Raw genomic sequence first — 14620 nt, forward strand, 5'->3', positions numbered from 1 at the left:
TTGCTGCTGCTGGAAACATTATCTCGTGCTATTGATTTATTATGTCGAGCGCTCAACATTTTACCTCTCATCATCAAGTATGTCTATCTTTTTCAATTATCTTTTTGGCTGGGCGCGGACGAGGTTTAGTTCAGTCGGTTGAGTGCTCGCCTTAGGTGCTTGTGTCGCAGGATCGAACTACCTTGGTGGATCCATTCAATTGATTGGGTTTTTCTTGTTCCAAACAGTACACGACAAATGGTCAAATGCCGTGGTATTTGTTTCCCTGTCTATGAGAGTGTGCATGTAAAAGATCCCTTGCTACTAGTGGAAAAACGCAGCTTATGATCTTGAGCTCTCAACTTATTATCTCAAGCGATCAATGTATTATGTCAAGCGCTCAACATATTAACTCTAAACAAACATGCATGTCTTTTTCTTTTGCAAGTCTTTGTTTTGGCTGTACAGTACCGATGCAGAAGATGAGAGCTGAAGATAATAAGTCGAGCGCTGAAGATAATAAATCGAACACTCAAGATAATAAGTTAATGACTAAGGATAATAAGTTGAGCACTCGTGATAATAAGTCAAAAGTTTAACATAATAAGTTGAGCACTTAGGATAATCAGTCGAACGCTTAAGATAATATAAGTCAAGCACTTGAGATAATAAGTCATGCAAGCGCTCAAGATAATAAGTTGAGCATTTGAAATAATGTCGAGCGCTTGAGATAATCAGTAATGCGCTCAAGATAATAAGTTGAGCATTTGAAATAATGTCGAGCGCTTGAGATACTCAGTAATGCGCTCAAGATAATAAGTTGAGCATTTGAAATAATGTTGAGCGCTTGAGATAATCAGTAATGCGCTCAAGATAATAAGTTGAGAGCTGGAGATAATAAGTCGAGTGTGCATTCAGCATGCAAAATAAAAAAACCAACAACAGTCGATCGATGTTACTTGTAACTTAAAAGTACTTTGATGGCGTCAAATTACGAAAATGAAGATATGAAAAATGCACGTTTCCGCGCGCAGATAATGTTAATAGAAAGTGGGCGTTATGTTGAGATCTCCACTTAATATACTGATGTTAAGGGCTTGAGCTTTCAAATTATATTGTCGAATGCTATACATATCTTTTGTCAATGCGTACGTACCTTCAGTGGCATATAGTCATGATAAAAGATCGAGAGCTTGACATTATAATCAAAATCCTGAGGTTATATGCCGACATTTCAAGATAATAAGTTAAGCACTTGACAAAACAAGTCCAGATTTCGAGATATAAGTTAAAGTTTAGTATTTTAAAAAGTATCCTAAATATACCACCATATTATTTATTTTAATGGGGCCTGACCTGGGACAGACGTCTGTAAGCACGGCTATTTAAAAACAATAGTGATGAGATACTGGTACAGAAAAGCAGCTAAAAAAGTCTACAGAGTAATCGAGTTGGTGTAAGGAGAAAGAAGCGACAGACTCCACTGAATGCGTGTTACCGCACGTAATTAGGTTACTTTCGCCGGATAGGTGTCGTTGGACAGTGGAATGTAAATTAAAGCAGATAATGGCCGGATGTGTACTTGTGCACACAACATTATCGCCGCTGTTGTTTGACATTTAGAGTAATGTACACCTTATTGATTAAAGGCGCGACATATGGATTATATAATGGGTCGTCGTTTGTTTGTTGTCAGGGCTGGATTTAAAGAAGGGCGGCATAATATCGCCATCTCCCCATTTTGGTGGCTAATTGTAGCAACATATTTGTTCCTTTTGTCAGCTGTGACTTTTTTTGGCACTAATATTCCAATCAGCCCATATCCCCACCCCAGCATGACCCATACACCAGTCCCACCATAGCTCAGCCCCGTATGCGATGGGTGTAGTGGTGGCGTGGTTGTATATTGTTGGGTTAGTCAGCTAAGGAGTATGGTGGAGACGGGTTAAGTGGCTGTCAAAATCATTCGGTAGTTGAGATGGAAGGGGCAGTTTTTTCTATCTCTTATAATCTAAACTTTGTCTTGTTTCATTGTCATTCATTCAGCCATTTACTGGGGCACACTATATGCAAGGATCAGACTACCAACTGCCACGGCAAAGTTGTCCAACTTTCTGCTCTGACGACTGTCCAGTTGCTAGTCTGAGCACTCCTACAACTCGATGTTTGTGGTATACTAGACGTCTACGAACGATTAGTTGCTAGTCTGAGCACTCCTACAACTCGATGTTTGTGGTATACTAGACGTCTACGAACGATTAGTTGTTAGTCTGAGCACTCCTACAACTCGATGTTTGTGGTATACTAGACGTCTACGAACGATTAGTTGTTAGTCTGAGCACTCCTACAACTCGATGTTTGTGGTATACTAGACGTCTACGAACGATTAGTTGTTAGTCTGAGCACTCCTACAACTCGATGTTTGTGGTATACTAGACGTCTACGAACGATTAGTTGTTAGTCTGAGCACTCCTACAACTCGATGTTTGTGGTATACTAGATGTCTACGAACGATTAGTTGTTAGTCTGAGCACTCCTACAACTCGATGTTTGTGGTATACTAGACGTCTACGAACGATTAGTTGTTAGTCTGAGCACTCCTACAACTCGATGTTTGTGGTATACTAGACGTCTACGAACGATTAGTTGTTAGTCTGAGCGCACCCATCGTAAGTTTGCAGTTGGGGAAATTACAACGCAACCGTCGAGTTTGCCAACTTCGTCGTGACAGTTGACAGTCTGACCCTAGCATTAGCATATATCAGCCCAGAGCATAGATTCCATTCAAAACAGCCTGTACATTTACCGTAGATTAAAGCAAATTTATGTATAATATTTAAATTTCGACTAAGTGTAAAATTTCGTCTTTTTTAATACAAAGACAGTTCTTTTTATAAACACAGCGAATCTGACTTCACCCCGTATCAGGATGAAGATATTCAAGACTGATAAAAAGGAATAAGAAAAAAGAAGAAATAAAGGAATATTTGTCTCAACACAGTTTAAACTACGGTTATTTGGTGCCTAACATACTGCAACACTTGAGAGAGAGAGAGAGAGAGAGAGAGAGAGAGAGAGAGAGAGAGAGAGAGAGAGAGAGAGAGAGAGAGAGAGAGAGAGAGAGAGAGATTCCACTACATAAGCTACTCCGACCTAAAACGCAGAAAGGTATCTTTTAAAGGTATCAGTGTCTTTGGTATACTGCACAGTCCATCGATGGAGATCGATCCTACGACCCACCTCACCTCAGCCGAGCGCCGTACCTCTCAGCTATATTCCTACATTGAATTATAGCTACGAAGCCATAAATAAATAATAATAATAATAACTACGTTTACTTATGGCTTACGCTAGCTGTTTAAAAGTATTTTTAGAACGGTTTGAGTTTAGCTGAACAATAGACACACAATGTATATATTTCAAGTCATGTAATCCGTGCGACTCTGCGTTTCTAATGAATAAAGTAAAGTTTGTTTTATTTAAAGACGCCACTAGAGCACATTGATTTTTTTATGATCATCGGCTATTAGACGTCAAACATATGGTCATTCTGACACTGTTAAGAGGAAACCCGCTGTCGCCACATAGGCTACTCTTTTACGACAGGCAGCAAGGGATCTTTTATTTGCGCTTCCCACAGGAAGGATAGCACAAACCATGGCCTTTGTTGAACCAGTTATGCATCACTGATCGGTGCAAGTGGTTTACACCTACCCATTAAGCCTTGCGGAGCACTCACTCAGGGTTTGGAATCGATATCTGGATTAAAAATCCCATGCCTCGACTGGGATCCGAACACAGTACCTACCAGCCTGTAGACCGATGGCCTAACCACTACGCCACCGAGGCCGGCGCGTTTCTAATGACGCAACATACATAAAAAAAAAAAAAACGTTTTTTTTTCCCCTCTCTTCTAAACACTGTTTATACACACCCCTTTAAAAGAACATGATTTACAAGATTATATATCACACGGCGATGTTCATCAAATTTGGTTTTACTGCTCAATAGTGATGACCCGAATATCACATCAAAATCATCCTCTGAAATGAACACAAATGATACCTTTTGCGATTAATAAGACAAACAAGTTAAAGGGATATTCCTGAGTTTGCTGCAATTTTTAACTTTTTAACGATTGTAATTACATATGAAATATATTTTTCTGCATAAAATATTAGTGGCTGTATATTAAACGTGTTTCTGGTCGTTGTAATATTTGTACTGGGTTAAATTTCATTTTTATTTCCTAAAAAAAAAAAAAATTCGTATGTACGAAATTATTTGAAGACAAAATCCAGTTTGGGCTTCTTACAAATATTAAGACGACCACAAACACATTGCATATACAGACGCTTATATTTTAAACAAGAAAATATATCTAATATGTAAGTTCAATCGTAGAAATATTTTATTAGTCGGAAACATCTTACAATGGAGCAAACTCAGGAATGCCCCTTTAACTGTGTATTTTAAATTTATTTTAAAACAATTTGTTATATTATAAATTGTATTGGTATGTAACGGTCACTCATGTCTTGTTTTGTATCTGTCAAATTGTCATTGATTATAAAAAACATTTGTAACAAGACACATTTTAATCTCTTTGTTTTTTTCAAGATATACTAAATCTAGCGATGGCATTTACTTACGACTATGTTATTACCTGACAGGTAAATCAATAACATATAACCTGAATCTACAATTGCGTTCGTTCTTTTGGCTAAATCACATACGGTTTGCCTCCATCAGTAAATTAAAGACGTTTTCCAATCCCAAAACTAACAAGCGACTATGGATTTTCTTAGGGATTTAAGAATTAATAGTGTGCTAGCTATGGCTATCTGCGATAGTAAAAGAGAGAGAGAAAAAAAATCCAGGGTTGACTCTAAGCTCCAATGAAATAGCTCGTGTTGGAATCGCCAAGTTCTTCTCAGTGATCGACAAAATGACAAAGACAGTAATCCGGTTCTCCGTGGCTTCTTGCATTCGCTTCCTGTTTCTCCGGAGTCCACATTTGAACGGTGTCTTTCTTTGTCAACAGTGTTGAGGATTTCCGCAACGAAAGAAAGATCGAAAGTCAAGAGAAATTGTGGCGGTACGTACGCAAATACAATGATAACATGCGTTCTGTTTTGTTGTTGTTTTTTTGTTTTGTTTTGTTTTTTGTTTTTTTTAAACTTGTCGCATTTTGCATTCAAGTAATATTATTTTAATGCTTCGTTGTGATAGTACATACATAATTATATATATATATATATATATATATATATATACACACATACATACATACATACATACATACATACATACATACATACGTTGTGCTATGATAATTATTATGTGGTAAACTGTTGAAGCGAATTGGGGTCCGTTCAACAATAAGTTACAAAACCATTTAGAGGAGCGAAATCATGTGATACGTTACGAAAAGTTAATAGAGGATCTTGCGTCACGTTTTAAAAATAATGCCTAATTTTTAATTTATGAAGTAAAATGCAACTAACAATTGGATTTTCTTTTATCTAATATTTATTACCAAACTAAACCAAACCAAACCAAACACAAATACAAAAGGAAAATCAAAGAATATTTAGAGTAATGTACACCTTATTGATTAAAGGCGCGACATATGGATTATATAATGGGTCGTCGTTTGTTTGTTGTCAGGGCTGGATTTAAAGAAGGGCGGCATAATATCACCATCTCCCCATTTTGGTGGCTAATTGTAGCAACATATTTGTTCCTTTTGTCAGCTGTGACTTTTTTTGGCACTAATATTCCAATCAGCCCATATCCCCACCCCAGCATGGCCCATACACCAGTCCCACCATAGCTCAGCCCCGTATGCGATGGGTGTAGTGGTGTCGTGGTTGTATATTGTTGGGTTGGTCAGCTAAGGAGTATGGTGGAGACGGGTTAAGTGGCTGTCAAAATCATTCGGCAGTTGAGATGGAAGGGGCAGTTTTTTCTTTCTCTTATAATCTAAACTTTGTCTTGTTTCATTGTCATTCATTCAGCCATTTACTGGGGCACACTATATGCAAGGATCAGACTACCAACTGCCACGGCAAAGTTGTCCAACTTTCTGCTCTGACGACTGTCCAGTTGCTTGTCTGAGCACTCCTACAACTCGATGTTTGTGGTATACTAGATGTCTACGAAAGATTTGTTAATCTGAGCGCACCCATCGTAAGTTTGCAGTTGGTCAGCTTATGTCACTATAATAGAAGAAAAAATTACATGAAAGAGATAGAGGAATAAAAATGCTAAAATAGTGCATTACGATCTGTTTAAAGGGACATTCCTGACTTTGCTGCAGTGTAAGATGTTTCCGATTAATAAAATGTTTCTACGATTAAACTTAGATATTAAATATGTTTTCTTGTTTAGAATATCAGTGTCTGTATATTCAATGTGTTTCTGGTCATCTTAATATTTGTAAGAAGCCCAAATTGGATGTTGTCTTCAAATAATTTCGTACGTACGAAAAAATAATATTTTAGGAAATAAAATGAAATTTAATCTAGTACAAGTATTAGAACGACCAAAACACGTTTAATATACAGCCACTAATATTTTATGAAGAAAAATATATTTCATATGTAATTACAATCGTTAAAAAGTCTCTGTTAGTCGATATCTTTAAAATTGCAGCAAACTCAGGAATGTCCCTTTAACGTCCCTTACAGTAGAAGATGCTTATAACTTGTTCATACATCAACGTTATATAGTGTTTTAAAGATACAATCTCGTTTTTCCACTTCAAGCGAAATTGGAGTGGTGTATACTTAAACATGAGTTCTTTGGTGTGATTGTGTTTAAAGAGTGGTTGCGAATGGTCATAGAAGTTTATACTTTTTGTCGTTTATTAAATGTATAGCTGTATATTAATGTCCCCTTGTTTTTAAACACTAAGGCATAGTTTTGATTATTAGAGCCGTTTTTTTTTTGATAACTGAAATCATACTTTACACAGATTTTATTGTTTAGATTATATTTCCGGACATTCGAAGTGTTTTTGGTCATCCTGGTGTTTTTAATATCACAAAATGCATTTCTCATATTTTAAAAAGGCACGAGCGTCTGAGAAGTATCAGTTATGGAGTCGAGTTTCAGTCTATTTTTTTAGGGTATTTCACCATGTCAACGTCATAGACTCATGTTTCAGTCAATTGTAACTTTATCCAAATGTGTTACAAGTTTGTTGATTAACTAAACTTAGTATGCATTTGCATGGGCTGAAACTTGGATCTGTCCCTTTAAGGTATTAAAACAGAAATGGTCATGTTTACTCGTTATTAAAATGACAGAGGTCCGCTATCTGGTTTTCTTTTTCTTTTAACTGTAGATACTTTTGGTTGACATAATATTTTTTTTTTTTTTTTAGAACAATTTAAATGTTAAACCGTGTTAATCTGAATGCCATCCCTTTGGATATTTCCAGTTCTGATTGTCTGATCTCGATATTATTTTGAATATTTTATCTTATCTCTCCATTTTATAATATTGTTTAGGACAGGTTTAATAATAGATTCAGACCTAGCCATTTTAGGCGAGTTATCGCTCTCGCTCCCTATCACTCTCCCGAAACTAGTTCAAGCAGAGTCATTTTAGCTCCCTTTAACAAATAAAGAATAATACATGAATGGCCGTTAGATACCATTTGTCTCACAACGAGCGGTTTTAAAATGTATCTAACGAGCGGAAGCGAGTTTGATACGTTTTTAATCAACGAGTTGTGAGATAAATGGTATCTAACGGACACGAATGTATTATTCTATTTCTTACATATCCTCAAAAACTAGGTTTTAAGCAAATTTTAATATCTTTTTCGACTAAAAGTTATTTACAGCCGTTGAACTTGTAGCTAACTTACGCGTCATAGACACATGATTGTCAGGTTAACTGTACGTCACAGTGTAATCTATTTCCATCGTGCTGTTTTTCATTGGATGCATGACACTGGTGACCTGGTCAGTGGTCATCACCTAGGAGAAGTCAGTCGTATGTCTTGAAATTGATAACACACGTATGTGTGTAAACAACCCATGTGTTATAAAAAATAACGCATGACGTTTTCACCAACGGGTGTGTAAGAAGTGAATTTATATGATATCAATATCGTAATATCTCAGATTATAATGTTAATATATTATTTTAATTATATTAATTCAATTAGTCCTTCTCTATGAAATACCACCTGTTGTCAGCTGTAAAAATAATAGCGGCAGCGGGTTACATTGCTTTGCAACTATTTATAGATTAACTAGTAAGAAGTTATGCGTGTGGATAAACAGTCACAGCTCTCAATATATAGAGGATATTTCATGTTTTTTGTTAAATGTGATTTATATCTCATCTCGTGTTGTTTGCAATCATATCTCACGAGTCGCGCTTGCGTGACGAGTGTGATATGATTGCAAATTTGAGATATAAATCATATTTGACACAAAAAAATTTTTTTTTTTTTTTATTATATAACTTTTGGCAATTTACCTTTATTTTTTAAAATGTCAGCTGCAAAATAGTTTCGGCTTTCTTACAGTGAAGATAACACTTTCTACAGTGACGATAACACATTTTAGAGTGAAATAGTGAAATTTTCAGTTTAAAATCTGTTATCGTTACTGATTGACTGATATATGAAAAATGATTGTCAATACAGAAAGGGGAGCTGACCAGAAGATTATTCCCCGTCTTTGCACATCTCTAGCTAGATGCAAGACTATGGGTATTTTGTTTATGGGTCTGCGCGTATGTCGTACTTGCAAATCCTATGTCCCGGAAATACACGACTGATGACTTAGGCTTTGACTTGATGCTTTTAGAACATCTTCTGTAGCTATTGCGTTGTTGCACGCGATACCAGTTTCTCTACGGTACGCTACCCAGATTAAGTGATTACCCCAAACATCCTGCGGTGTTTGAGTTGTCTGATGTGAGTCTGAATACCATCCTCGCATTTGGTCTTTGCATTGGACAGTTTTTATCTGATTCAAACATTTATTTAACTGACATTTTGGAAACACCTTCATATTGTATTTTACATCAAACTTTCTAACCTTCTTACTTCATCAAAAAATGATGTTTGATGTTATGCATCTGAAGAAAGGTCGCACAGATCAAGTTATACGTAAACAACGCTTCATGGAAATTCAAGATAGCTACCGCAATTACATTTCTCTTTGTATGGACGGATCACGGGATGGGAATCCTGTTGATTCTCCTACAGTTTTTCCATAAGACAAAATAATTTCCATGAGAAATCTGACCACTGCCGAAATTTGATCAGTCATTATAATCCAGGAAGAGATTAAGGATTTATGAGCATCCAGGTACATTATTTTTAAACACTCACTTTCAAATCTCCAAGCTTTACAATATATGATGATGACATCAAAGACAGTAACTTTAAAGACAATGAAAGGGGCGGAACGTAGCCCAGTGGTAAAGCGCTCGCTTGATGCGCGGTCGGTTTGGGATCGATCCCCGTCGGTGGGCCCATTTGGCTATTTCTCTTTCCAGCCAGTGCACCACGACTGGTATATCAAAGGCCGTAGTATGTGCTATCCTGTCTGTGAGAAAGTGCATATAAAAGATCCCTTGCTGCATTAGAAAAAATGTAGCGGGTTTCCTCCCTATGACTGAACCAAAATTGCCATGTGTTTGACATCCAATAGCCGATGATTAATAAATCAATGTGCTCTAGTGGTGTCGTTAAGAAAAACAAACGTTTTGTTTTTAAAAGACAATGAAATGTCAGATTCTGCTACCAGGTCTGCTGTCAAGTTGTCCCATGCCAGTGTTGGTGTCTCCATCAGTTATCTTAATTTCATATTAACCAATGTATATTATCTATTTGGCAAGATGACTGGAAAAGATTGCTTATAAAAAGTTTTTTGCTGCTAACATAAAAAGCGTTCCTTGTGCTCGTGGTTGCAGTGATTTTGTTTCTAACACGAGACACTCTTCGTCCCAGTGGTAAAGCCCTTGCCTGATGCGCCGTCAGTGTAGGATCGATCCCGTCGATGGGCCCATTGGGCTATTTCTCGTACAAGCCAGTGAACCACGCTAGTATATCAAAGGCTGTCTGTGGGATGGTGCGTATAAAGGATCTTTGCTACTAATGACAAAAATGTAGCAGGTTTGCTCACTAATGTTTGACATCTAATAAATCAATGTGCTTTAGTGATGTCGTTAAACAAAGCAACCTTTAACTTTAACACTTTAGACAAGATATTCTAGATCATAAGATTGATTCATATATGGAATCAATCTTATCTATATGAAGCTTATCAATCATTGTCATTAAACTAAACATCCTTTTCTCTTCCGGATAGTTTTTATTTTATTTAACGCATTTATCAGTCGTAAAAATATACTAATAATGTTGGCTGTACAAAAGGAATTGATTACAATAAGAAGAAAAAAATGTGATGCAAGTGAAAACGTTTCAAACCATTAGACAATGTAATGTGTTTTGTTTTGTTGTTTAATGTGAATGGTGTGCATGTTTTTTTCAATCCGTCAGTTGCTCTAAAACAAACTATTATTTGAAAGTTTAATGTTTAAATTCTTTTCAGTCGATTAAAGGTTAAAGGGAATAGCATTCAGTTTCGGCTTAATGGCTGTTTAGAAAAACAGAGTTTGGAGAGCAAAAAACATAAACTAAAATGAGTCCATTAGAGGCGAGATCTTCTTTCACGGTTTGTTTTATAGATCCACGTACGTAGACAATTAACTCTTTTGTTCAGGTTCAGAATTAGCAAACATGCACGTCTTAAGAAGTGTAATACCTTATCTTACGATTGGACAGTATTTTTAGACTCCAGGGCCCGGTAACGCAAAGCACTCGTAACACTTACGTCAGATGTACACCATACATAATGTGCGGCGTACGTCTGACGTAAGTGTTACGAGTGTTTTGTGTTACCGGGCCATGTTTCTTCTGAGTAAGGGCGGGACGTAGCCCTGTGGCAAAGCGTTCGCTCGATGCGCGGTCGGTCTAGGATCGATCTCCGTCGGTGGACCCATTGGGCTATTTCTCATTTCAGCCAGTGCTACACAACTGGTGTAACAAAGGCCGTGATATATACTATCCTGTCTGTGGGATGGTGCATATAAACGATCCCTTGCTGATAATCGAAAAAGAGTAGTCCATGAAATGATTTCCTCTCTCAATATATGTGTGGTCCTTAACCATATGTCCGACGCCATATAACCGTAAATAAAATGTGTTGAGTGCGTCGTTAAGTAAAACATTTCCTTCATTCCTCTGAGTAAACATAAATTTACGTAAACATTCGCGGGGTTATCATCTCTACTTCGAATTACTTGCTCACAATGTGCAACTGTATTGTATTTTTTACCTCAGGTACCATGTATATGGCTTAAAGGGACATTCCTGAGTTTGCTGCATTGTAAAATGTTTCCGACTAATGCAATATTTTTTCGATTAAACTTACATATTAAATATAGTTTCTTGTTTAGGATATCAGTGTCTGTATATTCAATGTCTTTCTAGTCGTCTTAATATTTGTAAGGAGCCCAAACTTGATTTTATCTTTAAACAATTTCGTACGTACGAACAAAAAATATTTTAGGAAATAAAATGAAATTTACTCTAGTATAAATATTAGAACGATCAGAAACATGTTTAATATGCAGCCACTAATATGTTATGTAGGAAAAATATATTTGATATGTAATTACAATCGTTACAAAATCTCTGTTTGTCGATAACATCTTAAAAATTGCAGCAAACTCAGGAATGTCCCTTTAAAGAGACAGACTCTAGTATTTAAACACTAAGGTATATTTTTCACCTAGACCCAAGTTTCAACCCGTAACAATGTACACTAAGTTTGGTTAATTTACAAACCTGTAACAAATTTGGATACAACAGAGGGAAACAAGAGTCTGTGACGTTAAAATACTCTTTAAACTAGACTAAAACGCGCCTCCATAACCGTTACTTCTCAGACGCACGTGCGTTTTTAAAAATATGAAAAATGCATTTTGTGGTGTTAAAAACACCAGGATGACCAGAAACACTTCGGCTGTATGAAAATGGATAATCTAAGCAATACAATATAAGTAATGTTTGATTTCAGTGATCGTAAACGGCTTTAATAGTGAAAGATATGCTGTAGTGTTTAAACACTAGGGTATGTCCCTTTAAATGAGTAAAAAAAAATTGGATTTGAAATTTAATCAAACAAACATGTTTATAACATCTTTAGAAGCTCAAGGTTAATGTCGACCGCTTGTTAATTTCCCTCATGATTTAAGCATCTTTTTTTTTACCTTGCATGTTTTTATTCTAATTCTTGAATTGTTACCATTTGCGAACACAAACTTACTGATCTGTTAATGCCAAATGAATGCACTGATTGCTGAAGGATTGGAAGCGATGTGCGTGTTTCTTAATTGATTTTAGCTGAGTTCGACGATATGTAAGGTGCATGTACATTGAAACGTCTGGGTACATGATGCAGGCTTTTCTATCAATGTACCGGCCTCGGTGGCGTCGTGGTTAGGCCATCGGTCTACAGGCTGGTGGGTACTGGGTTCGGATCCCAGTCGAGACATGGGATTTTTTATCCAGATACCGACTCCAAACCCTGAGTGAGTGCTCCGCAAGGCTCAATGGGTAGGTGTAAACCACTTACTGGCTATCCTGCCTGTGGGAAGCGCAAATAAAAGATCCCTAGCTGCTAATCGGAAAGAGTAACCCATGTAGTGGCGACAGCGGGTTTCCTCTCAAACTCTGTGTGGTCCTTAACCATATGTCTGACGCCATATAACCGTAAATAAAATGTGTTGAGTGTGTCGTTAAATAAAACATTTCTTTCTTTCGTTCTTTCTTTCTTTCTTTCTTTCTTTCTTTCTATCTATCTATGTCTTTCATAGTGACACTTTCATTTAATTTTAAAAGGTGCAATATTAAAGCCGCACACCCTAGTTCCATCCAGCGAAAATAAATTATAATTTGGTTAATCTACAAACCTGTAACACACTTAGATCACGTTTCTATCAAAATGGAGTGAAAAAGCAGGTTTTATATCGCTAAATACCATGGGAATCCCCACGTCCCAATTGCTTGAAATAATTTTGAAAGTTAGTATTCTGATGTCACGGTAGATGTCGCTCAAAGCACAACAATGCCTACGTCACGACAAATTTCACAGAGTGCGCACAGACTTGGGGTGCACATTGATTAATTAATCATCGGCTATTGGATATCAAACTTTTGGTAATTTTGACATATAGTCTTAGAGAGGAAACCCGCTACATTGTTCCATTAGTAGCAAGGGATCTTTTATATGCACCTTCCCACATGCAGGATAGCACATACTACGGCCTTTAATATACCAGTGGTGGTGCACTGGTTGGAACGAGAAATATCCCAATGGGCTACAGTTTCCAAAGGCTGTTCACTCCGTGTGTTATCATTGAATTTAAAGCTATGTTTCGGTGCGTCCATCCAAACAATTACAACTATATTCGTGCCTTAATACATGATGCATTTTGACTATATAAGGCTGCTAGAGACCGATGAGTTGCACATCGATAGCAAGCGTATCGTCAAACTCCGACTAGCATAACGTTTACGTCACGGAGTATTCGCTTCAACTGAACGTTCCCAATTTTGCCGTCCACTAAAGATATTTCAATTAAAAAAAAATCAACAAATATTAATTAAATTATTTGGTTGGAATTTATTTATGGGTATATAGTAGAAGGTAAAATATTTAGAGTAATTTTCAAAACAAACATTAATAAATTCAAACAAAAAGTATTTGGACCATCTTGAAGAAATATGAAATGATGGTAGAGAGAGAGAGAGAGAGAGAGAGAGAGAGAGAGAGAGAGAGAGAGAGAGAGAGAGAGAGAGAGAGAGAGAGAGAGACACACACACACACACACACACACACACACACACACACACACACAGAAAGACAAACAAACAGAGACAGACAGAGATATGGTGCGGGGTGGTTAACGAAAATGTACGGGGTTTTTTGGTCCTACTCTATATAAATAAAGGTAAAAAATATTGCTTGTGATCCCACCTCCCCATTAGTGGTTGTGCTCCCTACTCCAAATATCCTTCATACGGGCCATTACACGCTCTCTCTCTCTCTCTCTCTCTCTCTCTCTCTCTCTCTCTCTCTCTCTCTCTCTCTCTCTCTCTCTCTCTTCCCCCGCCCGCTCTCTCTCTCAATTTGATTTTCCGAAATTACATATGCAAGCACGCCGTCCAGCACAACGAATTTCCCACTCGTTCTCCTTCTCCTCTTACTAATCATAATTAGGAGAACAAAAAAGAAAACGAAAAACCTTTTTATGTTATTAGTCATAATCCGGACCTAATGTGGGATTTTTATTTGAAAAGCAGAAATTATTTTCAGATTGGTTTGTCTAGCGCGCCCTGGGTCCACCTGTATGAACACCCCTAACGTCACGTCTGCTGAGCGCGTGACGTGACGTCTGCCCGACTTTGATTATATCCGCCTGGCCCTATGGCTTCACGGGACTGTTATTCCCATTAAGTCCGACTCCGTGTTGACAGAGTTAATTGTACAGTCTGCAACCCCGATAATTGCTGTATCTATAGACTGTCTTGATCTGCTTG

The 14620-nt window shown here is 37.1% G+C and overlaps 1 protein-coding gene across 1 annotated transcript in view; it reads left to right on the forward strand.

Annotated features, from left to right (window-relative positions):
- Positions 1-4994: 4994 nt before the first annotated feature.
- Positions 4995-14620, forward strand: part of LOC121376351 (transmembrane protein 272-like) — a 42309-nt gene continuing 32683 nt past the window's right edge. The window contains exon 1 of the mRNA XM_041504198.1: positions 4995-5077. The gene's annotated coding sequence lies outside the window, so the exon portion shown is untranslated. The remainder of the gene's footprint in view (positions 5078-14620) is intronic.

This window comes from Gigantopelta aegis, chromosome 6, assembly GCF_016097555.1.
Source record: "Gigantopelta aegis isolate Gae_Host chromosome 6, Gae_host_genome, whole genome shotgun sequence".
Classification (NCBI taxonomy): domain Eukaryota; kingdom Metazoa; phylum Mollusca; class Gastropoda; order Neomphalida; family Peltospiridae; genus Gigantopelta; species Gigantopelta aegis.